The sequence below is a fragment of the Panulirus ornatus genome, chromosome 1 (assembly GCF_036320965.1).
Source record: "Panulirus ornatus isolate Po-2019 chromosome 1, ASM3632096v1, whole genome shotgun sequence".
NCBI lineage: Eukaryota > Metazoa > Arthropoda > Malacostraca > Decapoda > Palinuridae > Panulirus > Panulirus ornatus.
Genome location: NC_092224.1, coordinates 25,030,437 through 25,054,183, shown reverse-complemented (window position 1 = coordinate 25,054,183; position 23,747 = coordinate 25,030,437). Strand labels below are relative to the sequence as shown.

The following is a 23,747-nucleotide window of genomic DNA, read 5'->3' as shown; positions in this document are numbered from 1 at the left end:
GGCTGAGGAAGAGAACTCATGATCATTTCTTACAGGTTAAAGCTTCACTTATGTCTTGTTCACGCAAGACATGTATTATTGTAGTAGTTTAATGATGGATCATTTTAGTTAAGTGTAATGATGTCACTAAATCTATTACGTATGATCTACGCACATTATTGTAGTTATTTTATGTGTGTTTCTTCTATTTATATAGTTCTTGCTAAGACTCGTCTTTATCCATTTGTACCTAAAGTTTTGACTTCTAAAGATAGGTAGAACAGGAATAATGATATTATGCGTAACCCATTTTCTATAGTCAAAAAATAAGAAATGAATACTGTTTGTCCGATAAACAATGATCAATTTCCACACACACACACACACACACACACACACACACACACACACACCTCTATATGCACTGCATATTACTGGATGACACAACACATTTGCCTCTCCCTGATAACTCTATGGAATAATCATTGTCTCATTAAATCTAAATACACACGTAGACATTCACGTTCTTTGCGTTGATTTAACTTGTTACCCTCAAACGTTACTGCTGCTGCCATCTGTATTTCCCAGTATGTTTCTCTGCCCTGCAAGACGAATCAAAAGTATCTCGAGAGTTATCTACCGATATGCATCTCTTGTGAGACCAATAGAATATCAATAAATGGTAGTTTCTCTTATGAAGAAAAACTGACGAAATCCTCTTGGAGCTCTTAAGACGTCACTCCAGCTAAAGCAGTAATAAACACTACATAAGAATCACAGTCGCTGGTGGTGCCACCTACCGTCGCATTACATAACTAGATTTAGGTTGTCAGATGTTGCTTTTTGATAGCTGGCAAAGTTGATGAGAGAGTTGGGGTTCTTTGGTATATCAGTCCTGCTTGGGGGGAGAGTTATCAAGTGGTGATGTGGTGGGGTTCGTTACGTAGTTCGCCACTTCTCGCGGTTCCTCTTGCTCGACAGTTTGTATGTACTATAGTGTTGTGTGGTCAAATGTATCTTGAGCAACGTCTGCAGTGCCGGAGAGAGTGCGTACATCAAGCGCTGTCCTAAAAAAGAAAAAGGGCCTAGAATAGCAGGATATTACGTAAGCAACGGTGGGCCCCTTGACGTGTCTCGTCTCTTCCCTCACCTCTCGTTACCATCAGCGACAGGCAATCGTTTAATCATGATTTGCGCAGAAAATCAGGTACGTGACAAGATTTTCATTTGGAATTACGTAGATCTCGTGTAAATTGAGTGCTATAAGAAGCATACGCACGATGTTACTGTACCATATTTAGTTGTTTTTTCTGTTCTGTGTCATTGATTATATTGGTACAGCATTTTTGATTTTCGAAAAATTCTGGTTTTTCATACTAGGTAGATTTACAAGTTTTTCATACTAGGTAAGTTTACAATATTTTGTGCTATTTTGTTAGATATATCTATGAAGTTAAACCTTACGTAATTCAAAGTGGAAATAACCCTTAGTGTTTTCTAGAAGAATATCAATACAGGAAAAGTTTTGATCGATCAACTTGAATTATGTTTGTACCCTCACTTCATGGTTGTTTTCGAATCGTCATAGAATTTTTTGAAATGATCAACATGTGATAACTACCTCGTAATGTCCCGTTACGACGGACGGTGTAAAACACATTACCAAATTTTCATGGTTCACCATCATGTCCTTCTGTCAGAATGGAAGGATATGACCCGTGATTAACCTTTGGTATCATTGTGGTCGACCATTGTGTCTCCCTGGTGTGAGGCGTCAAAGGCCAGACCAGCAATTACCCCTGGTGACGCCACGGCCAACCATTGTCAATCTTTAGGTCGTGTCACAGTACCGACTCGTTATTACTGTAAGAGGCATCGCAGCCGATTAACTGCCTCCTCAAAATTAGCAGAGAAGGTTTAATGACCTAATTATCGCTCGGAGCACCACTGTCGATCATTATCTTTCATTACATCTAGTATCAATGGCTGGTTCTCAACTACCGCCAGATAAACTAAAAGCTGATCATGATATCTATCCATGGCTAGAGTTGACATCCTAAGAAATGACGTTTATAAATCGCCAAACATATGCCATCTGTTGTCATGTACGTACTCGTGAGCGGTGGGCGAGGGACAGCACAAAAGCACACGTCTGCGACAGGTGTCATTTCTTTAAGTAACTGGGTAATCATGAGGCAGCATATGTAGCGTTGTTCTTAAAACCCAGGAAGGCCTCGATGGTTACCTTTGTGGCCAACACGTGAAGGGTGCCACCGTCTCGTCTCTACCCTAAGCCCGGGTCTTGGGTAGCCGTCGTCAGCTGTCTCGTTTTTCATGGTTTGTTACGTAATGTTTTGGTTTATTGCGGTTTGAAGAGAGTTAGATTAGGTTTAGATATGGTTTGTGTACGGTTCATTCTGGTTGGGTTTTCTTTTTGTGCTTTACCATACTGAGTTTAAGGTTAATCATTGTTTCTTACGATTAGATATAGTTTATATATATATATATATATATATATATATATATATATATATATATATATATATATATATATATCATTTGATGGTATCATAATGGTCCATTGTGGTGTTTTGACGATAGTTATTGATCATCGACAGTAAATCTTTTTAACCCACAGTAGGACAATACAATTCATCATCGTTACCCACTCGTTACCGTAACACGGCGACATAAGGCTCCGTATTCCATGTTAAACTCCCTCAGCCATACAGTAACAGGCATGAATTTCCCCTGGCTGGACACATTTGCTCTGGCCGTTCACCTTGCGATTCGAAACCCTAAGGTACCGGACCACATGAACTCCAGAGAGTCGATCTCAGATGTTCGAAGCAGGTATAGAAACACTAACCCACGCAAAAAAAAAAAAAAAAAGTCCCAAACTCTCTTCACTGAGAGCTCTTCACACAATTAGAAACAACTCGAACAGCTGCTTGAACACTCCCGGCGCTAGGCAAGCGAATAACTGTACCCAGAATGCTTAAGTGTTTTACTCACACATCTTGTCAGAAGCGCTGGTCAAAGCACTGAACCAGCGGGAAAAACTTGAAACTTTTTGACCGACGTAAGTGTACCAGCAGAGAAGGGTCGGTGGCGATAAGCAAGATGTGCTTGGTTCGTCTTACACAATATTCTGAAAATCGGTCTCATAATCGATGTTTATTTCTGACTAACCCTGCCAGTTCTATACATACCTGATACTATAAACAACACCAGCATGGAGCGGTATTCAAATGATCAGGACGCTCCAATGTTCAAACATTAAAACATAAACTTTTATAAAAGTCCAAAAGAACGTGATAAGAAATATTCGCCAGATCATTTTCGTCACTTTCGACTCTTGATTACATTTCATAAAGTAAGGATTTGTATCCCCCCCCAAACAAATTGTCCTTAGCATGATTTTAAAAGGACTTCTTTACGTCGTTGCCCACAACATTCGCACACACCGTCCACCTGATTTGTAACAAATAGAATCCTTATCATAGTCCTGTTTTCTGTACGCGTTCATAAACTATCTGTTTGTGCACACCAGCACTATTGACTCCGCCACTCCCATCGACCTCACGCCCGGTTTATTACAGCGGCCAAGACGTGTTGACAGTCGTGTGGTGTTGGTGGTGCGGGAGCGCAGGCCAGAGCCAAGCGACTCAGCAGCGCACGGGCGGCCTGGCGTCCCCCGTCACCAGTGGAGGGTGGCGCCATTATCTCCGTCTAATTACCCGTAATCCCCCACACCAAACAAGTGCCATATGAGGTCCACACCGTAAACTCAACCCCCATTAGCCGCCACCGAGGGTATGATTAAGTAAACCTTCGATAACTCTTCTTACGTCGCTTCCAAGTTGTGGGTGGACGAGGAGGTCGACGTGTGTACCAAAGGGGAAAGCATTATTTTCCTCAGCTGTGAGGTCAGGGATAGGGACAATTACTACCTCAGGATTTTGTACCACTAAGGTATTTGGGACATCTGACTCTCGTGCAGGTACGGTGAAGCGGTTAACTATAGCTATCATATCCTTAGGTGTTTATGAGAAATGGAAGCGCTGGTAGAGTAGAACATGTGGGTGGAGATAGTTATGAGATCATCAAATGACAAGATGTCGTCATTGTTAGATTGATTCTAGGCTATAGGTACTACTGGCGCTTTGGCTTATCTGGAGGTGTTACACGTGAATTGTAAAATTTGTGGCCAAAGATATGGATATATACTGGAACACTATGTCTTACAATGTGAAAAAATAGAGCATTTTAGGGACAGTTCTAAACAAACGCCGCAAGAAATGTCACAACACCTTATGTTAATGACAAGATACCTGAAATGTTAAGTTTGTATCCATTTTTGCATCTAGTCGGTAAGATTTACCACATGAAACTATGTAATGTATGTAATGCAGCTTATATAATGACCCAACTTCGTAACAACCTACGCAACAGTAATCCATTGGGGTAGGAAAAAGAGCCTTTGTGACCTCTGTAATCCTTTGTGCTACCGCTCACACGATGAGCATGTGCGGCACAATAAACTTGCCAAGGAAAAACGTCACAAATCAGTTGTTACGGTTTGTATGAAAGGTTCCTCATGAGAATGGTGTAAATCAGGTATACTTATGATGTTTCCGGGACATTAGACCTTAAAACGCGACTGTACGACCCTAGGGCATGACGGTATGACACTAGGGCATGACGGTACGACCCTAGGGCATGACGGTATGACACTAGAGCATGACGGTACGACCCTAGGGCATGACGGTATGACACTAGAGCATGACGGTACGACCCTAGGGCATGACGGTATGACACTAGAGCATGACAGAAGAATCCTTTTACACGGCCCTTTGGGTAAGACAACCTGACCATTGTGGGTCAAGTCAAACGGAGAGGCAATTGCGCCCAAGGTTCATCTTGTGCTAGTGGATCATACCGTCGTGCTCAGGTTCTCGCCATTGTGCTCCAGGGTTTAATGGTCTACTAGTCAATAGGTATACGTAATAATAAACTCGGAAACATTGACGTTACTGAACTGGTTACCGTGGCTGCATCATTACTACATCCTTCCACCACAACCTGTGGTTGCATCATCTACTATCTATCGTCTAACACTAAAATCCTCCAGCAAATTCTAAAATTTGCTCACCACAGTGACCAGTTTCTTCTCTCTTAAGGTTCTAACACCATATAGAATCATCTTATACCCCATCATCTTCTAATACTATCATCAAAGAGCATCTAGTCACGTTTACTCTGGCGGAATCTAATACTCTCCATCATCATCATATCCTGTATGACGCCATCCAACATGCGTTTATGATTTTCTTGACCATAATCGTTCAAAACTGTGGCCCACGACCTAGACCATCACCCCTACAACAGCCACCACAGCCACCGACACACACACACACACACACACACCACCACCATCATCGCTACCAAAACCACCACCACAGCCACCACCACAATAGCCACCAACACACACACCCACCCACCCACACACACACACATACCGCCACCAACGCTACCCCCACCATAGCCACCACCACCACCGCCACATACTCCCAACTTTACCATTCATGTGTCTGCTAATTTAGATTGTACTTTACCCTGTCCTCGCCTCTGCCTTTTTCCTGCACCTTCCTACAATACGTTCCCCTGCACGTCTCCCCTATTCTCTCTCCTTTTTTCTTCCTATGCGACCTCTCCCCCTCTTCCGGCTCGCTTCTTCACTCACACCTCTCTCTCCTCTCACATCTTTCGAAGACACTCGCTTTGCTTTTGTTTGTTTTTTGTTCTCCCAACTGCCTTCTGTTCACTCGCTCTCCATCTCTCCTCCTCCTCCTCTCCCTTTTCTTACCCCCAGTTCCTCATTCCCTCGCTTATCTTCCTCACCCCTCTCTCTCTCTCTCCCCCCGTTTCCCCTACTACCGCCTTCTTCTACCCCCAACACCCCCTCCCCTCCTCCCCTTTCCCCCCGTCTGCATCCATAATCTGGTCTTCAGCAACTTGCTGCTCCTCACGAATGTTAATTGCAGATAATCCTTCCCTCGCAGGTAATTAGCAATAAGACGCACCTCCAACAAACTTCACGAATGGCTTTTTAATTAATCATCTGCTAAGAATATATTTACATATCATATGTAGGTATGATAATACGTGCTAGATTTGTGCACTAGTTTAGCGATAGAGAAACAGAGACGGAGGCACGGGGTCACACGAGGAGTTCGCAAGAATCAACAGAATATTTGCGTCATGGTGTACCGGGACCAGCTGTACCGAGGATTACAGTTTTTTACTAAATAAACTTGTTACAGTCCACCGTAAGCAGCTTTGAGTATTGGAAGGTGGAGGAAGGCAAGGGGAGAGGAGGGGAGTTGCAAGCGGTTGGGGCAAGAGTAGAGGGAAAGGTTGGGGGAGAGAGAGAGAGGGGGGCAACAGATGAGCCAGGAAAGTGGACCTTAACGTGAGATTTTTTGGGATCCTCTTAATTCGTTCTGGGACACGGAGATCTGATGATCCTGCAGAAGAAGGTGATGGCGTTAGAGGGAGGTCCTGGGGCGACTCGCACCTCGGTGTTGTCACTGTCAGCCACCCCGTAGGGATGCAAGGCGACTGCTCCTGTCACCTTGAAACACGTTCGCAAAATACGTCATTCGTCTCATTGCACCATATATATATACATATCATACTTGATTGCTATTTCCCGCGTTAGCACCAGGAATAGACGAAGAAAGGCCGCATCCACTAACATTCATTCTCAGGCTTTCATGTATAATGCAGCGAAACCACAGACCTTTGCATGGTTTACCCCGGACGCTTCACATGCCTTAGTTCAGTCCATTAGCAGTACGTCGACCCCAGTATACCATATTGTTTCAATTCGCTCAATACCTTGCACGCCTTTCACCCTCTTGCATGTATCATAGGTCCCGATACCTCAAAATCTTTTTCATTTTATCTTTACATCTTCACTCAGGTCTCCTTGTTCTCCTTATTCCTTTCACATCTGACAAATATATCCTCTGTCAAACTTTCTTCCATATGTCCAAACCACTTCAGCACACCCTCTTCAGCACCCTCAAGCGCACTCTTTTTTATAATCACACATCTCTCTTACCCTTTCACTAATTACATGATGAAACCATCTTGCATCACATTTTGACATCAAACATTGCATTTCCAACACCTCCACGCTCCTCCGCACAGCTTTATCTAGTCCACGCCTAGCATACATATGCAAGGATTTTTATCTTCCCAGATAACGCTCTTTCCACACATTCCTCAGCGCTCCCAGAACCTTCGCCTCCTTCCCCACTTTACGACTCACTTCAGCTTCCACGGTTCCATTGGTTGCCATGTCCACTCCAAGGTATCTAAAACACTTTACTTTCTCCTTTTCTTTTTTCATTCAAACTCGCACCCCCAACTAAACTGTCCTTCAACCCTGCTAAACCTAATAACCTTGACTTTATTCACATGTATTTTCAGCTTCATTTCACACACACTTCCAAACTCTTTCACCAACATCTGCCGTTTTCTCGCTCGAACACCAGTGCTGTGATATCAGCAAACAACGAGTGACTACTTTCCCAGGCCCCCTCATCCCCCACAATCAGCATGCTCGCCACTCTCTCCAAGACTCGCACATTTACCTCCCTCACCACCCCCTTTTACCCCCTTCACCGAAGTTCCCATTTGTTCTTGTTTTTCGTACATTATTTGCTTCTTCAAAACATCATCCTATTCTTCCTAAAGTATATTGATACTCGCTCAGCCCATTCTCATTTGCCCTCTTTATCAAACCCTGCGCCTTCCTCTTGATGTCCTGTCGCTTTCTTTTACACATCTCCCAATCTTTTGTATTCCTTCCTAGTAAGTTCCGCCCAAACGCCTCTCTTTTCTCTTTCACTTGCAACTTCTTCATTCCACATTACACCATTTGCTACTTTTTCTAATCTGTCCACCACCCACCTTTCGCATACCATATATATATATATATATATATATATATATATATATATATATATATATATATATATATGTATATGTATATGTTCGTTAGGTGTTTGTACACTAACTCTTGAAATACGGAAAGCTTACAGAAAGAGGGAAAGCTAGAAAGGAGAAAAACGATTCCATAGCTTCAGTGCATAAGGAAAGAAGGACTCATAACGGTTAATCCTTATACTTCTAGTCTCCACAGAGAAACTATAGGAAGCGTAGCTTGCGCAACCAGCCTTCGTGGCTGGAACGCACACAGACAACTCACAAGAGCAGTGGCCAAAACGTATAGTAAAGAGAGAGGGGCAGCAATATCACGGTAGACGGAAAGGGGTGATTGAAGAGAGGACATCACAGGAAAACTGGTGATGACGGCTTTTGATTCCATTCTAGGTAATAGAGGGAGGAGGGAGATCCACACTAGAAATGTGAGCAGTACTCTTTACTGGGGGCGAATAAGACCCCTGTAGATATGAAGTAGCTATTCACATGAAAAATTATCACATTATGTATACAACACTCCCAGCTTTTGGTAAATAGGTTTTCTGATGTTATTTCGGGTTTTCAAGAACTATTGCCGAATATGGTTATGCCAGCATGTTTATGTTACAGCAAGGTTGAATTTTAGTGTTTTGAAATTGAATGATTTGAAATGTAAGGAAATTTTGAGCGAGATAAAGTTAGAACAACTTGGTTGCGCTGTTGAACTTAACTAGGAAATTGTTTCCCATCTCAGAAATGATGCACTGCTCCAAACCAAGTGAGGAACTATGAACAGTGCGAGAAAATGAACAAGTATCAAAGTGAGGAAGGAAGGGGAGGTGAGTTGAATCATGTACAATGGAATCATAGTCGTATGAGCGGATAGGTTCGGACGTAGAGGAAAAATCGGTATGGGAAAGGGAAAGAAGCTAGGCAATAGGACAGAATCCTGAGGGACACCACTGTATATAGGATAAGAGGGAGATGTCGCAACGTCAAAGGCTACCTCAAAGGACCGACTGGAAAGGAAACTAGGCGTTAGAGAACAGAGAGAAACAGAGATGAAAAAAAGGGAACGAGGATTCGAAATCAAAGACTCGTACCACATCCCGTGAAACGCTCTGAAGATGGCAGGGGCCACGACCGTCAATTGACTATAGTCATCCCATCATGAGATAAGAGCCAGTCGCTGAGTTTCATAACATTCCAGGGAGTAATACATTCCTACCGGAACTCCGCGTCTCCCTTAACAACACTCTTCACTCTCCCTAAAGACGGAACTTCCTTCCCTCTCCCTTACCTCCCCCAGCCTCCACCCTACCCTAAGGTCCCTTATTTCTCCCCAGTCCTCCCCCAAACAAACCCAGAAGTCCCCCCCCCCGACCCTCCCCTTCACATCCACCCATCAATTCATCAATTATTATTCGTCATGGCACGCGCCTCATCAAAGTGTCAATAAAGAGACAATCACCAGAGTAACGCACACGCCCCCTGAAGGCCTAGAATGCCATTAGCCTTTAGCGGACACTCGATCTTGTGGGGAGGCTGTTGAGGACAATTATCTCGCCCCCGAACTACATAATTGGTGTATTGGCTTGTCGTGCCATCCCTCTCCCCTCCTTTCCTCCGCTTAACCCGTCGATTGCGTTGGTGCGGCCTTTGAGCACGGCGGCACAACCCCATAAGCACGGCCGCACAGTCTGTGACTGCCACGGCACGACCCTTGAGCACGACATCGATGGTTGGGGTCATCTGCCACTACGGCATAGTCTTTGAGAACCACGATATCATCACTGAGCACAGCGGTGCTCCTAGTAAGTACTAGGGCGTGATGATCTGTGGTCTCTGACCTCTCCCGGCCATCATACACCCAAAGCTTACACAGTCAGGCTCAAGGAGTTAAGCCTCCTTCCCTTTCACTTCTCTCCCTTCCCCTCCCCAACCCTCCTTTCCCTGGAAGTGACGTGGGGACTAGGTAGCAGAAGCCATGCCAGTGCTACAAAGTGGCGATGGAATGTAGTGCTCGAATACACACGGACCTGAGGGGGATGCAGCGACGCGTGCAGTGTTAGTCCCTCCCCACGGTAACCCACGATGATATTGTGAGATTATGGCAGAACTGCTCAGTAGCGCTCACCGCAAGAGAGAGAGAGAGAGAGAGAGAGACATAGACAATGAAGGACAGACGAACAGAGTCGAAAAGCTGCTTGAGAGGAAGAAAAGAGATAGAGAGTACTGTGAGACAAGGGAAAGAGACAGGCTGAGAGGAACCAGGAAGAAAACACCCATTCACCGTTCTCAGGAGGAGATACATTTATTGGAGTGAGAACGATGAAGAAAACTCGCTCGTTCCCAGGCACTTTGACCGTTCCTAGTTCAGTCCTTCCTTTTTTTCCGCTCTCTCTCTCTCTCTCTCTCTCTCTCTCTCTGCGACCCCCGAAATAAAGAGCCACTTCTCTCGGGCGTCAACTGTGAGGGCTTGACAGCCTCTCCCTTTCAGCGATTTGGCCGCCGATGCTCCAGTAATTGATGCTTCAACTTTCATTATGATATGTTAATGACTTTACGAGTTATTAAAGGTGAGTGACGGAGCCTTGCTCTCTCTCTCTCTCTCGCTCGCTCACATGTCCGTTTTTGCGAAGGCATTATCAGCTCTCTCTCTCTCTCTCTCTCTCTCTCTCTCTCTCTCTCTCTCTCTCTCTCTCTCTCTCTCTCTCTCTCTCTTATCTTTGTCCCCGGGCTACTACTGTCTTTTTCCCTCTTCCTCCTCACCCACAACTGGGGTGCTGGTTTTCAATCCACAAACATACAAACTCCCTGCGTCGCACACATGTAACACTTGTTGACATGATATAACCCACACAACCTGGTCTTCGTAACTCTATAGATTTTCCTGTGGTGAGAAGTGCTACACTTTAACCCTCCCTTCTCGCGCAATCTCTCCCTCCAGGAGAACCTCGTAACAGGATCGAAGTAAGCAGACATCTAGAATCACAAGTGATCACGATTTCGTAAGGTCGACCGTAAACCAAATATACAGCAACAGTAAGAGAGAGAATTTAGACACCAGACTTCACACACGAAATAGATCCATACCAGTGAACTCGAAACAACCCTCAATGATTATAAGTTACTCTGTTATGCCAAAGAAATATACAGCAATATTTAGGTACAAAAATGAACTGTTTAAAGATCAGAATGATAGTTTAGCGATGAACATCCCCTATGCTAATACAAGAAGAGAAGTCAAGAAGTTGCATAGATTTGAAGAGCAAAGTTATGAAGACTGAAGTGCTGAAGAGAACAAGACAAGTTTTTTTTTTTTTCTACAAGTTTGCAAATCATTTACTAAATTGGACGTAGTGTTGGATACTTCAGTGATAATCCTTGACTTCTTTTTTTCTTTTTTGGTTTATTACTGGGGTTCTACGACTGTCGATTATTATCAGGTGTCATTTAGGCTTGTCATCATCAAGGTGTAATCACCAATCGAAAGATCTTTAGCACCTTCATAGATGTTCAGGATGATTCTAAGGTCATTCACACTCTCGCTTCGTATATGGCCCTTGTTAACCTCTGGTGGCGACTGGTCAGGAAGCGCTCAACCTTCTCCTTAAATTCTCTTTTCTGTGAGTATCAATGTTACTTGAAATAGTAAAGCACCATGACAGGCAGTGCACCCTCGATGACTTGAGCATAACTCCCAAAGAAGTTTTAAGTATAATAAACTGGATGTAAGCTATCAACAGAATCCAATCGTTGTCCGCTCCCTCCTTCTCCGTGTATTTTCAGAAGTGATATACTATTAAGGATGATTATGTGGGAAAGATATACGACACTCTCAGGTTGAAATCATCCTCCTACATCTTGTCGCTGAAACTATTGTTTCGAACGATGTGAGCACTAGCATCCCACCTCAGTGTGGCTCAGGCTATCTTGAGGGAACGATTTTCTTTTTTTTTTTACTATTCTTGGTTGCCATTTTATTTTGGTAATATCGCTTCTGGGCTCTCTGTCTTCAATCTGTGTTTCAAGATGGTTGGTTCATACTCTTCAAAGAGGAGAAAGCCCATATTTTTTTCATATTTGATTGCCATTTCCAGCGTTGATGAGGTAGCGCCAGGAACAGTCGAAGAAAGGCAGCATCCGCTCGCATCCATTCTCTTAGCTGTCTAGCTAGAAGCACAGCTCCCTGTCTACAACCAGGTCCCAGCAGACCTTTTCGTGGTTTACCCCGAACGCTTTACATGCCCTTATTCAGTTCAATGACAGCACATCGACCCCTGTATACTACATCATTCCAGTTCGCTCCATCCCATCCCACACACACACACACACACACACACACATTCTTCCCCTATCTGTTCCCTACCTATTTTTTCTCACTTTTGTAGAAATTGGGCAAATATTTTCCGTCTAGTACTGCCAGCAGATGAATTATCTTTAGTTAAAGAGAAATAATTTCTTCAGGTTATGTTCATCGTTCATGCTGGTGATCTTATCATTAAACCATGTGAGGTGGGTGCTGGTGCACAATGCGACGCCGTCAGCAGCGGACTGAGTAAAGAAAGAAGAGAAATTATCTTTACTCTCCAAGAACGCTTCCCATCTTGCTACTGTCTGTTCTTAACGAGACGTCACTAACGAGAGGATACAGGTGACAAAGACAGCGAACAGACGGATCAGCAGACGACGGAGGATGTCAGTGTGGCATGACAGGTGGCGGTCGTCCTCATTTCATTTTTTGGTAATTTCGCTTCTGAGCGCTGTACCTGTACCTCCTGTTGCCACTGTCTAACTCTCCAGCTCCAACCCTGCACCCTTTCTGTAGCTCTCACCCTTCCCACTCGCATGCCATCGTCCCTATCCCATAAAGATATCCCTTTTCTTTCTTGCTCTTTCCCAACAATTAGCCACTAAATCTTCTCCTTTCCTTATAGCATATAGATGTCAGGGTCAGTGGGAATGAACCTTCCATTACTGGAAAGGTTAGGTTGGGGTCAATACGTCCTCAGATGAATGGCATACTTCCCTGGAATTCCAGTAGCTGGAAATGCATAGATTATTTCACTACAAATGACAGGAGTCCTATTGCTTCCTACTACCACTCTAATATTCCTATAACCACGAGCCACCTGTCGTCCTATAACCACTATTACTCCTATCGTCCTATAACCACGCGCCACCATTCCTTTCGTCCTATAACCATCCGCCACTTCTCCTCATGGTAATTAATTACGAGGCTTCGAAGTGGGTTCATTCTCTGACTGGAGAATATTCATGAATCACAGCTGTACCACAGCCCTTCCCCGAAGGGACAGCGACACTTCATCCCTGGCTCAGGCCGGGGGTAAAACGCCTCTCTCCACGGCCGTGGGTCGGAGCCGGCACGAGTAAATAGATCGAGTAAACTAGGGAAAGCTATCTGACGTGAGTACTTTGAGGCCAGCGAACTGGTGCTGACGAAATGTCTCTTGTGAATTGCAGGGAGGTGGTCTGGCGCGGTAGGAAACCCTCACTTCCATTCATCCTCTCTCTCTCTCTCTCTCTCTCTCTCTCTCTCTCTCTCTCTCTCTCTCTCTCTCTCTCTCTCTCCCCCACTAGAAGCTCTAACTTCTAGAGCGGTACAGCCCAGACACAGTTGCAAAGAACTGAAGTATGAAGGATAGTATTACCAACACAGAATCCTCTCGACAAGGGAGATACAGAGTTATCAAGTTTGGACGAATACAAAGGAGTAGAACAAGAAGAAAACAAACAGAATTATAAGAGAGCCATTGTAAGATAGATGAGGAGACTATTTGATGCGCTACATGGGAAGATGAGAAACATGCACAGAGCCAAAATGGAAACATTGAAGAGAAAACTTGATACAGTTAAGGCCACTCCCAGATGACCCCAGGGCTGATGATATGTAACGTATGTAACAACAAAGAGAAACAATATTGTAAATCAAGCAAGACGTGTGGTGAGCGTTACGCCCTGCCTTTTAGTAAAATCCCCTCACCCATCTATCTATATATGGTTCTCTAAAAGAAAGAAAGATCATGTATGAATGTGTATCATGAATACCAGATACTCCCATGTGGGACGACACATGTCTTGGACATACACATTAAAATTATTCAACAGCCGGACATACCTCCTCACAGGAGGACAGACCACAGCCTCATGCTTAACTCTGAACAGACAGACCGACAGAATAGGACCCACAGTAAGGGTTCAGAACTCTTGTGCTTAAGACCCAACTACACAGAAACACTTGACAGAGTGAACGAGAGGTTCTTGATACGCACTTTAAGAAGGAGATCGAATACAGGCTGACGCGACGCAGCACCTCTTAAAGTGTGATCTAATACAGGCTGACGCGACGCAATACTTCTTAAAGTGTGATCTAATACAGGCTGACGCGACGAAACGCTTCTTAAAGTGTGATCTAATACAGGCTGACGCGACGCAACTCTTCTTAAAGTGTAATCTGATACAAGCTGACGCGACGCAGCACCTCTTGAAGTGTGATCTAATACGACGCAACGCAACACCTCTTAAAGTGTGATCTAATACAGGCTGACGCGACGAAACGCTTCTTAAAGTGTGATCTAATACAGGCTGACGCGACGCAACACTTCTTAAAGTGTGATCTGATACAAGCTGACGCGACGCAGCACCTCTTGAAGTGTGATCTAATACAGTCTGACGCGACGCAACACTTCTTAAAGTGTAATCTGATACAAGCTGACGCGACGCAGCACCTCTTGAAGTGTGATCTAATACGACGCAACGCAACACCTCTTAAAGTGTGATCTAATACGGACTGACGTAACGCAACACCACGAGTATAAAATGCGAGGGGCGTCACAGCGCCTCGAATCTAGCAGGGTAATAACGAGGAGCGTCAAGACGTGGGAACGACGGCGAACCATCGACATCATCATCCTAAAACCCAACCCGTCGGGTAGCCAGCCAGCCAGACACCCGTCCCTCGACTTCCGTCATTCTCAGGGATTAGAAGTGTCGGTTGCTGGTGAGGCGTATGGGGCTCAAGGGGAGCGGGGTAGGGAATGGCAATGGAAGGGGGGGACGGAGGGATAAGGAGGCAGCTAAAGGGGTAGGGGTTAGTGAGAGGAGGAACGCTGAGGGTAGTGAGGGAGCGAGGTTTTGAGGTTACCTGAGGAATAGTCCAAGGGATGAGGAAATAGTGAGAGGGGGACGGATTTGGGTTAGTGAGGGAGGGAGGGTTGGGGAAGACCTCCTGGATAGTCGCAAGGACGACGGATAGTGAAATGTTTACTGGAGAAGAAGACGTAGGAAAGACCCCAGAAAGAGACGGAGTGACATGGGATAACTCAAGAAGGAGAATAGAGGGGAAAGATACAGCGGGCAGACAGAGGTGATAGTGAGAGGAAGAAGGGATGGGGGCAATAAGATGAGAAAGATCCTGAAGACAAGCCATAGGTGTAAGGGATAGTTAAAGGAGTTACCTGGACGGAATAAAATGCATGTAGGATAGATGAGAGGCTTAGGGAAGGAGAGAACGTTGGAAAAGCCGAGAGGGAAGATGACACAGTGACCTAAAGCAAAGAGCACACACACACACCATGAGTAAGCACGGGCCCGTCCTGGAGTTGGGTCAGCATTGATTCGAACCTTGGGCTCGGCTGTCAACCGCGGGCCCGTCCAGAGTCGGGTCAGCATTGGTTCGAATCTTGGGCGCGGCAATCAGCCCAAACCCACCCCAGGCGTTCACCCTCTCGTCCCCTCGTAGAACACACATAGTTATCACTTACAGTAATGACACATATCTGGTAATCCCAACACCTTATTCAGTGTTATTCATACAGTGAATTCAGCGTTGTTCTTCGTGGCGTTCGGTTCAGTGTTCAACAGTGCTCAGCGCTGTTCAACCTTATCACGGTTGTAAATTCTGAACAACATGATTTTCTGCTTTGTCGCTGCTGTCCAACATGATTTTCAGGACTAAACTATGGCACCGTTGAACATCAGCAGAATGTTTAACGATGAGTCTGTTCAGTTCTGCCCTCGTCGTACAGCGATGAACTCTATCCAGAATCTTAAGCGATCACTTTAGAATTATTTGAAGTTATCTTAAAAAGAATTATCGACGCTTAAGATTATAAGGTCAAGCCTTTCCCTGCCTACCTACCTGCCTCATACCCCTGCTCTATCCACGTCTGGACCCTCCGTTCCCTCCATCATCCACATCCGGACTTCCCTCCCCCCCGCAGGCATCCCCCTAAGCCACCCACTACCTACCCCTTCTCCCCTCCCCCCAGCAAACGTAAATAAGTCTCATATAACGCCAAGTAAAGCGTTGAAATATACATATCTCCTCACCCCTCTCGCTCTCTCACCTTCCCTCCTGCTACCCCCTAGTAATACCCCCTCCTCCCCTTATCCCCTCCCTCCCTCTCTCTTCTTTCCCCTTTCCTCCTTCCCACCCCCGAGCCGACCATCAGACCGCCCCCCCCCCAACTGTCGATCCTGACACGATATTAACATCACTACCATCTGCGGCCGCTGATTTGTATAGGCGGGGAAGGGAAGGGATGTGCGACCCCTGGGGGAACCAAGGGGAGGGTGATGTGATGGAGTTACGAGGGAGGGGAGGACTTGCGAAGGGGGGGAGAGGGAGCTTCGTAGAGGGATGGAGCTTTGAGGGGAGGGAGCTGTGAGGGGGATGGGGGCCATGAGGGAGGGTACTGTTTGGGGAGGGAGCTGTGAGGGGATAGGGACCATGAGTGGAGGGTACTGTGAGGGGAGGGAGCTGTGAGGGGATGGCGGCCATGAGGGGAGGGTACTGTGAGGGGAGGGAGCTGTGAGGGGATGGGGACCATGAGTGGAGGGTACTGTGAGGGGAGGGAGCTGTGAGGGGATGGGGGCCATGAGGGGAGGGTACTGTGAGGGGAGGGAGAGCCATAAGTGGAGGAGGTTATGAAGTGAGGGATGTGTGAGGCAGACCTGTAACAGGAAGAACGTGTGAGTGGAGCGACCTATCGCCCTGTACTGTGAGGTAGGTCCTGGTTTGCTGTCATCTGCCTCTTGACCGTCTCATTATGAGGAACTGTAACTACTGTTTATGTGATTTGGGGAGAGATTTGTATACTCGTGCCCCTCCCCCGGTCTCTTAACCCCGTACATATACCATGTATTTACCTTATGTACATACACGAACATATACACGCCCCAGGTAGTCATGTATCGACCGGCTCTACAGGGGAAGGATGGCTTGGTTTTGGGTTGGCTGGGTTCGTTATAAGCAGCAGGTTGTCCCGGCCGAGGTTCGGACCTGGGTCTGTTAGATTGGCGGTTCGAAGCGCAAACCGTTGCACTACGAGGGTTGTAATTGTGTGTGTGTGTGTGTGTGTGTGTGTGTGTGTGTACTGGAAGGCGTGTACATGTTTACCGAACTTCCGGAACTCAAATATTTTCTGTACGTAACTCCTCGTATGCGTATGACCTTGTGGTGCGTCCACGCCTGTGTGCTTCCCTGTATGGGTATGGCTACGTGTGGAGGCTCCGGGAGGGAATGTCACAAATGCTCACCAGTAAGTCTCCGTGAACAGAACCCACCCATCCTAGAAGCACCTCCCACATACGTGAGTCAACCATCTAGCTACACGTGTCAGGCGGTGCGTGACAGGCAACTCATAGCACAGAGACCATATAGATGACCCAGCTGAGCAACAGAAACTATAGAGGCGACTCAGCTGACCCACAGAGACCATCGAGACTACCCAACTCAGCCACAGAGACGACTCGACTGAGCCACAGACCATAGAGACGACCCAGGTGAGCCACAGAGACCATAGAGACTACCCAACTAAGCTACAGAGACCACAGAGACGTCCCAACTGAGCCACAGACCATAGAAACGACCCATTTGAGCCACAGAGACCATAGAAACGACTAAACCGATCGACAAAAACCATAGGGACGACCCAGCTGACCCACTGAGCCCCGAGTGAGGGAACGATCAACCTTGAAGTGGAGTTTCTTGACTGGGTGTCCTCGCCGCTCGGCGAGATGAGAAACGATACGTTATTTTATGAATTTCAACGATTTCCAGCGTGAGCAGGTGATAGCCCCGAGGGTTCCATGGTCGATGTGTCACGTCTGACTGTCTGTTGTGGTAAAAAAAGATCTTCGATCTCCGTCAAAGTGTCGTGTGTGGTCATGTTCAGGACGAGCTTTAGCTCAGACGCTGTCCAGACCAACCAGCGCTGTCCCATACCGCCACCAGGCCTCCATGACCAGCTTCTGTGGTCGAGAAGCTGGTGATTCTAATCATGTGGATACATTTAGGATTTTGTCGTTACTTTGATGAATGATGCTGGGAAGTTCCTCCGTTTTTGTTAGGCTCAGAAGACGTTGACAAGAAGCCAAATGAAGTCTCACTCGTAATACTCACGACACGCGTCCAGACAGCGGTCGGGTTAGGTCTAAATAATCCTGAAGTGGGTGGCTGATGCTGGCTGGTGTGGCGGGAGGAGGATGTCCCATCTCGTGTTGTCATAATCCTTGCACACTTCTGGGGCCCTTGCAAAGAGCTCTCCAGTTAGCTGCTAGTGGTCAAGCGTGACGCCAAGACTGTGTGACCACCTCTCTCTCTCTCTCTCTCTCTCTCTCTCTCTCTCTCTCTCTGAGAAAATAAGCAATGCTGGTTCTACTTAGTACATGGTACGGCCTGAAACCATCAGATGCTGTCAGCGTATTGCACTAAGCGCTACTCTCTAGTTCTGCCTATGCGTCAAGTTTGTCGTAAGTACTCATGAGTATTCTCCCGCTTTGTATTCCTCGGACTGTGCCATTCGTACACCCAGTATGTTCGTCACTGTGAAATGTTCGAAAATGGCTGAGAGAGAAGACCACGATACAGCCAATGCATTTCATCCTGAGACCCCTTACACGAGTGTAAACAAACGAAGGTGAATATATCCGTTATACCAAGTGGAGTAGATGTTATACCATGAGGGTATAACCGTGATTTCTAATATGCTCCAAAAAAAAGGGAATCCAGAGTGGTTTGAAGATTAAAACTGTATGGGAAGGAGAGTCATCTGAATTCGGGTAATAGATTTAAAATCGTGAATTCACATGAAAATCATACGCTCATGCGCGGAAGGTTCCGGAACGCTCATCGATAACAGACAGCATCCGTCGATGAAATGGAAAATCTGAGTTTTAGAAATGTGCAGGTCATTAGCTATTCAAAAAAAAGAAAGTTAAAAAGTTTCAGAGTTTAGAGGTGTAGGGAAAGAAACGATCACTATGCACACACCTTTGAGCTGCCAAAGACCACACAGTAATCAAGTGACGCAGTAGCTTGCTGATTACGTGGTCGGTCTAGCAAATGGTGGGGGCACAAAGGCAGTCATTTCATTTGCAGAAACTGGAATGGTTTCTACAAAAAGAGGGAAAAGATGACCAGCAGTGCAGCTCAGAGCAAGTGGATCTAGTCTTGAGATCAGAGTGAGAGGGGAATTACTTCAGTTCAACTACCTCCGTATGTATATCGAGTTGGAATCTCCTCATGTATGAGATCAGAATAACTTTTCAGAGGAGAATAAACGAATAAAATTTCAGCATCTGAACAAGACTCCCAGAGTTTCGTGGAGGTAGGGGTGTTATATGTGTGACGTGGGGTTTTCTAGGAAGATTTGATATTACCGTGAGAAAAGATATATTCATTGTGCTTTGCTGAAATTGCGGATCCATCATTTAAGGGGAAATTTGTGTGAGATTTTACGGAGAGAAATAAGAAGAAACTGTGATTTTGAAGCATTAAGACTTCACAGGCTTGTGCCTACCATAGGTTACGACTACGCTTTTCAAGGCCAACTTTGTAAAGGCAGGTTTGGTCAAACGAAACGAAAATAGTTGTATCATTTTATTCAATTATCTGTTGAAGAGGAGGAACAGCACAGGAGAAAGGCTAAAACCCTATTACAACGCTTTTGACAGGGAGAGATATAGGCTGATCCGTCAACAACTAAGGAGGTAGACCCGTTAGAGAGGACGCTATATATGAGAGAGCATATTGCAGAAGGACAGCCAAAAGAAGGAAGAGTCGACCCCAGTACCACACACTATCAGAATTTTTTGATGTATCAAGGGCTACACATGGTTCACAGGAGTCTCTCAAAAAGGATGACGAGACATTAGTAACATAGAGAGGATGAGGTCGGTGGTCTCGCCTAATGAAAGCCATACTGATGATTACATAGAGGACTCAACATGCTTAAGAAAGTGGTAGCTCAGGAGAGAAGCGAAGACGAGACACGAGGGAAGTCAGAGTAATAGAATGATAATTGAGGGGTTCAAACTATCACCTCTCGTTAATGGAGGCTGTACCAGTGCAGGTATGTTTCCAGTGTATCACTGATCTATGCAACATTCTATGACCAGTGAACTGTTTAGTGCAGTGGCGCGTCGCTCTGTGAAGAGTGTACAGTCAGGTGAATCGGTGTAACGCTTTGTGATTGATAAAAAGTGCTCCATTTGGTGTGAAGGAAATGTAACGTTTAGTGATGATTTCAGCACTTCACGAAGATTGTGCCGTATGGTGGAAGATAAGGCACCACTGGCTTAGCAATGCATCTTATGGCTTAGTAGTATAGCGGTGTGAGGGTGGTGTACCATTTGACGTAGCACCAATACATAGAGTGTACCGTTTGGTGGGGTAATTAGTGTGTGCAGGTATGTACGTGTGTCCAGCCGTTCTATTATACTTCAAGCTGAGGTGACCCTCCTCACCCCCCCTGTGAGTGTGGCATGCAGTGCGTGCGGTCGCGCCCTGAGTGTTCTTGCGTGCACCATCATGAGCCCATCTATCTCCCCCCACTGGGATTATCTTACATTGTAAGAATTCGGCTTCTGCCTAGCCAGGTTTAGCAGGACGGTATGATAATTGGGTAAGGGTCAGGTCAAAGGTCAGGGCATCATACACAGGGCCCGTACGTCGTTAACTCAGCGACTAAAGCGATCTAGAAATTTCATAAGGATAGTGCAGGATAGTCTACCATCTTCTCAATGAATAGTAAAAATTGGATCTTTTTTTCCAATTTAATCTTTCATATCTTTATAGTTTTCCACATAAATGTGTCTGTCGTTTTCGTTCCGGTTTGAGATTATTGCTTCTGTGACACATGTTGAAGCACTGGGAAAACGTGGATTTTGACACTACATTAAAGAAGGGATCAGTGTTACACCCATCTCGTCCAGACTGGTATGTGGAACTGGTAAAGAGCAATCAAAACTGCTGTTTTCTTATCTAAATTACTGAGGTAAATGGATCAAGGAGAAACAGCTCAGTCTGATTGGTGGCTCAAGGTGAGTCGATACGCTAGAGAGTAATGACGACCAGAGAAATCATTGTTTTCTCTTCTGCTGACAACCACCTCACCCGAGCAGTTAGACTCAGCTGTCTCCTCGATCTGTTTGAGTAATTAGAACCAACATAGTTTCAATCCATGGTCGTGATCATCTCTAAACCCCTTACAAGATGTAGGTCTATTCCTTCGTCATATTTTGTCTAAAATGCTTTCATGATGGTTAGCTCGGTGTGTCCACTTTTCTGCCCTCGTAACGTCTCGGAAACTGCAGAGTACAGGAGGGAGCGGCTGCTTGCTGCTGCACCCCAACCCTCCTCTACGTGAAGCATTTTTAGCTACAGTTGGTGTTCAGATTCCCCGTTTTCTAATATACCTAAACGTAATTTCAGAAATGGTGCATCATGTCTTTCCGCCTGGAAGAAAAGAAAAAGCTAACTGAGCGTTTATCTTTTTTTTTTTTTTTTTTTTACGTATCAACAGAACTGAATTTAGAAAATCATCCATCACATATCACCAGGTTATAAATATTCGACAACTTTTCCATTCCCAATACTGTCGTAAATATCTGATAACACGTATGTTCAAACTGTTCAAAGTCTGATCCATAATGAAAAATATGAATATTTTCGCTCTATACAACTGATGAATCCTTAGTCAATGACATAAAAAGTCCGTGATTCCCTGTTAATGATAGTGACACACTACCCGAGAGGAAAAAAAATGAAGAGGCGCGTTTCAACTCCACTCGCAGTGTCCATTAAAGGAGCACTTTATCCTGTGCGAGACGACCTTCACGTTCGAGGCATCGCGCAATGTATCAACGGATAACGTAACGAAGAAAACGATGGACTAACCCTCCAGAACATGAGGCACTTTGCATCTCAAGCCTCACAGCTACGACTTGTCAGCGTGCTGTATTCTCAGAGACACTCGATGGTAGGATGGGTCATCTCTCCATGTGTTAGTGAGGTTTCGCCAGGAACAGACGAAGAAAGGTCGCATCCCCTCACATCCATTCTTTAGCTGTCATGTGTAATGCACCGAAACCACAGCTCCCTATGTACATCCAGGCCCCGGACGCTTCACATGCCATGGTTCAGTCCAGTAACAACCGCGTTAATCCCTGTATAACAAATAGTTCCAATTTAGCCCATCCCGTACACGCCTTACACCCTCCTGCATGTTCAAACCCACGAGCGTTCAAAGTCTTTTTCACTCCATCCTTCCATCTCCAATTTGGTTTTCTGGTTCTCCACTACTGACACACGCATATGTTCCATATCATTACACCCCATTACCACTTTTTTCGGACTCCTGAAGGTGCGAGGTTGCGTTCCATGCAGGAGCAGGGAGGTGATGGACTCCCTTGCAGCGAGAAGGTCCTCGACGAGACTTTACTCCTAACCATCAGTTTACAAACGCGTAACCTCACGGAAGATAACTTGTCACTGACGGTGTAACCATTTGCAAATGGAATCCGGTTACACCCTTATATATATATATATATATATATATATATATATATATATATATATATATATATATATATGTGTGTGTGTGTGTGGTAGCTGAGACGTCACGAGGACATGAAGTTGAGAATATGTTATATAACAACCAACAAAACTTAAGTCCTTCAAAATAATTGAAACCTTTTTTTGTCGGTCAAACTTTTTCACTTCACTAGCTGGCTTGAGTTCACTTCGATACCTGCTTTAGGTTCACTTCCCTGGTTGGCTTGGGTTCACTTTTCCTGTTGGCTTGGGTTTATCATCTCCCTGGCTAACGAGGGTTCAGAGTTCCAGGAACGAAACTGAGCAATATCCATTATACTGTGAACAACATTCCTTGAACTCCATCAACTTTCGATAATGAAAATGACTAAAAAGATTCTTCGGCATGTTGTATTCTACTTCTGTACGACGGATCTGAGACTCCTTTGAGTACGAAGGTATGGCCCTTGAGGACAACGATACGACCCTTAGGGACGACCGTGCGACCCTTGAGCAAGACGATACGACCCTTGAGTGTGGGTCGGTTCGATCCCTGGGTGTGATGGCGTAACCTGCCGTATGGCCCGCGACTCTTAGGCGGAAAGACGTTCACACCAACCTGTCCATGGGCTCTGTCGTTGTTCTCAGTGGTAGTATCGTCGTGCTCAAAGGTCGCACTGTCGTGCTACATGGTAGCATCGTCGTGCTAGAGGGTCGTACCGTCGTGCTACATGGTAGTATCGTCGTACTAGAGGGTTGTACCGCCATGCTACATGGTAGTATCGTCGAGCTCAAAGGTCGTACCGTCGTGCTACATGGTTGTACCGTCGTGCTCAAGATATGTACTTTCGTGCTCAATGATTGTCCTGTCGCGCTCAAATGTTGTATAATCATGCTCATCAAGGGTAGCACTGTCGTGCTCAAGGGTAGT

At 45.4% G+C, this 23,747-nt stretch overlaps 2 protein-coding genes across 2 annotated transcripts in view; one reads left to right on the top strand and one right to left on the bottom strand.

Moving 5' to 3' along the window:
• Positions 1-23,747, bottom strand: part of LOC139764693 (thyroid transcription factor 1-like) — a 99,296-nt gene that overhangs the window by 61,297 nt on the left and 14,252 nt on the right. The window lies entirely within an intron of this gene.
• The window catches only part of LOC139764625 (protein croquemort-like), a 280,032-nt gene continuing 257,213 nt past the window's right edge, over positions 929-23,747 (top strand). The window contains 1 exon segment of the mRNA XM_071691508.1: positions 929-1,186. The gene's annotated coding sequence lies outside the window, so the exon portion shown is untranslated.